The following is a 3,980-nucleotide window of genomic DNA, read 5'->3' on the forward strand; positions in this document are numbered from 1 at the left end:
AATTACACTGTGCAACACTAGAAATGCAAACAACTTCTAATGGGCATTTTCTGAAAGAACATATTGAGACTACAAAAACCTTAATTGGGTTTTGTGTTCTTAGATCGGGTTTAGATTTTATGGCCTCATCTAAACCGACCTAAAATAAGCCTTTTTTCCAGAGACCGGACCTTTATCTCCGAAACTTATTAGAATTTTGCTTTGCTGTCTTCAGCAATATTGTAGCCCTAAGGTAGTAGAACTTATGTGTCAAACAGATGAACAAGGAAAAGCTGCATCTAGCGCATCAAACTCGTTAAAATATAGAAAAGTTTACATAATTTCTGAAATTCAGGTCAGTAACAACTAAACTGTTGGAAGTTGAAACAAGTAACCATTCTAAAAATTTTCCAAGTAATGTGACCATCAATTCTTCAGAACATTCGGAAACTCTAAAATTGTTTTTTCACGTTGTTTAAGGGATATTTCATAACATACCTTTTACAAAACTTATTTCAATGTATTATTGAAATATTTACCAAACTGTTGTTGAAAAATTTGGTCTAAACAAGGCGATATAGGCATTTTGCAGCAATATAATGTTTTGAAGAGTTGTATATTACATGCCAGAGAATATTTTCCCAAAAGGTAATATTAGGAAGAATTAACCATTTTGGGAAATTCGATCTTTAACCATGTTTAGATGGGGCCATAAAAACCGAACCCGATCTAAGAAAACAAAACCCAAATATGGTTTTTGCCTATTGGTCCTCTACTTTCATAAAATTCTGGACAGAAGTTGTTTGCACGCGATTGGCTGAAAAATGTTGCACAGTGTTATTTAGTGTTGAGTTTTATAATAATGGTTAGTCATTAATTAGTGATGTTAGTTCTGTTTCAAATACACGCACATAATTAACTTACTCAAAACCAATTTATTGTGGTATTTTTATTATTTTTCGTGTCGACATTTTATACACGAGCGAGATCCTGAAATAGGCCCCAGCACACAATATTTGCAGTGTACACCCAGACGTATGAGTCTACTTGTACAGCATGTAAAAATCATACGCAACGCTGAACACTTTGGTACAACATTATTATTGGAATTTTAACCCAGCAAAATTAAATGGAAGTGATTCCATGTGAAATCATGATTTCACTGGTTCTTTTGCATGAGTGCGAAAGGAGTCGTGAAAGATCCCATCTTTTTCATCGAATTTTCATGAGTGCAATTGAAGTCGTGAAAGATCCGATCTTTTTCATCGAATTTTCATGAGTGCAATTGAAGTCGTGAAAGGTCCGATCTTTTTCATCGAATTTTCATGAGTGCAATCGAAGTCATGAAAGATCCGATTTTTTTCATCGAATTTTCATGAGTGCAATTGAAGTCGTGAAAGATCCGATCTTTGTCACAATATTATCATGAGTTTAAATAAATTGATAAGTAACCGCACAATAAATTATCAAATACTCATATACCCGAATAATTGTGTACTTGCAAAAGTAATTGTTAAAATGAAAATAAAAGTCAGATGAAAGTGGTCGATAGTGGCAAAATTTATATATTTTAATTAAAAATACAATGTAAATTGATATAAAACAAAAGAAAAATATATTTTGTGTTTGGAAACCTGTTTCGTTTTGTGGATATTAAAAAGAAGTATGAAAAAGACCCGGTCTATAAACCACGAGCTTCCCCAACCGACCAACACCGATATAGTAAAACATATCGAGCTGCAATTATTGGGTTGGTTGGGCCATGTTAACAGGATGGATAAAGATGCCACCGGCATATGAATACGAGCCATTTGACGTTATGCGACCCGAGGGAACAAAACTCCAATGGAAAGATCACGATATCACAAGCATGGCATGCAAAGTGAGAGAAGCAAAGTAGGAGATCGGTAAAATAAGTATAAAAGAGACCATAACGTGGTAACTATTACAGGATAAGCTTTTTCTTTTGAAATAAAATAACAGAATTCAAATTTATACTAGATTTCCCAAACGATGAGCTTGGTTCAGAGATTGACACATAATTTATCGAATATTGGAAAATCGGAACCCCCAAGTTGAAAGAAGTACCTTGCAGCCATCGGAAGAGATAAATATGATATTGCAGATTAATATAATATATAATTTTGAAAATTACATACAAAATAAAGAAAAATAACATCTGGCGATACAAATCATCTGCGCATTGTATTCTTATTAATTCAACAAATTACATAATTGTATTGCGAATTTTATTTCTGATTGGCAAAAATCTGGATCCAAAGCATTGGTGCAAGAAGCCATGACGATGAACTGGTGCAAGAAGCCATGACAATGAACTGGTGCAAGAAGCCATGACAATGAACCGGTGCAAGATGCTATGACAATGAACTGGTGCAAGATGCCGTGACAATGAACTGGTGCAAAATGCCATGACAATGAACTGGTGCAAAATGTCATGACAATGAACTGGTGCAAAATGCCGTGACAATGAACTGGTGCAAAATGCCGTGACAATGAACTGGTGCAAAATGTCATGACAATGAACTGGTGCAAAATGCCGTGACAATGAACTGGTGCAAAATGCCATGACAATGAACAGGTGAAATCAGGTGTCACTCCCTTGTAAATTTCATCGGTGATTCACCTAAATTTGCACCTATGACAAGTCACTTGCACCTATGATTCAACTCATGATCTGTCATCGAACATTTTGCTGGGAATGAATACAAATGCTTATGTAATTGAAAGAATATACAATAAAGGTTGTTGAAATTAAGTCAGTAAGGAAAACTGTAATGATGGTGTTTACCAAAACGAAACAATAAAAAAACAAGTAAGAAAAGTCTATAGTCGGACGGAGCCGACCATGGGATACCCTATACCATTATCCCTGGACAATCGCTCTCCACGGAACTCCTTTTCAATGATTGTGAAAATTTATCAAATATCAGAGGTGTAATGTATAATACTTATGACCAAAACCAAAAAGTTATCTAGCTTGACAAAGACATTTTTGTAGCAGAAAAGGAAAATTTAGTTCACACAAAAATAAAATTTAATGAAACCCACTTATGTAGTACTACTACTTCCGTTGTTTAACCGGTACGTTATTGAAATTTTTACCAATTTCACACAAAAGTTTCAGTCCATTTAACCTGCAAAGTATTATCTGATCTTCACGTTGGTTTGTACGCGTCTTCTTCATCGTAAACTCAAACTTGGTTTAAAATTTTGCGGGTTATTATTTTGACCTACAGAGCCGCTACAAAATTGGTTAAAATTTTGTTTTTGGTCCATTTCATTCCCTGAACATTTCACGATCATTAGCAAAAACTAATCATTTCTATTCTGGCCCGAACCCAACCTCCCTAAAAAATTCCTTAAGCTTGTTTACAACTTTTAATGGACGGACACACATCGCTAAATCGCTTTATCTCTTCGAGATATGAATTTTGGCATACCAAATAAGGGGTCAAGGACGAATATTTCGTGGTGTTACATAAACTTTTGGAGAGACAATATATAGCATGGGATAAAAATGTGGTTCTCTACACAGAACCCATTATATATTAGGCTGTAGGCTCGTAATCTATCAAACACTTTATTGCAATTTACATCAGAGGAAATGTCAGTAGTTTTTCCATATGTAGGCTACTTTGCGAAATGTATATGTCCTCAAGGAATTAAAATATCTACCAAAAATAAAATTTTTATATTTTTCATACAAAAGTAATGGTCCATTTCACCCGCTAAAGAATATCAGATCATGATTCAAAATTGTAGGCACCTTTTTCGACCTATACTCTAACCCGGTGCAAAATTTCGTGATTATTGATGTATAATTGCGACTTCCAGCGAGTTTATTATTACACTACAAACAAATAACGGAATATATTAGGCTGTAACTCTGTTATCTGATCATGCACACCAGCATAATTGGCATCAATTGGAAGGTCAAGCGTTCCACTTTCAAGTATATCTCACTTGACCAGAATGTCACT

This window comes from Musca autumnalis, unplaced genomic scaffold (genome assembly GCF_047663935.1).
Source record: "Musca autumnalis isolate F117 unplaced genomic scaffold, ASM4766393v1 scaffold_3, whole genome shotgun sequence".
Classification (NCBI taxonomy): domain Eukaryota; kingdom Metazoa; phylum Arthropoda; class Insecta; order Diptera; family Muscidae; genus Musca; species Musca autumnalis.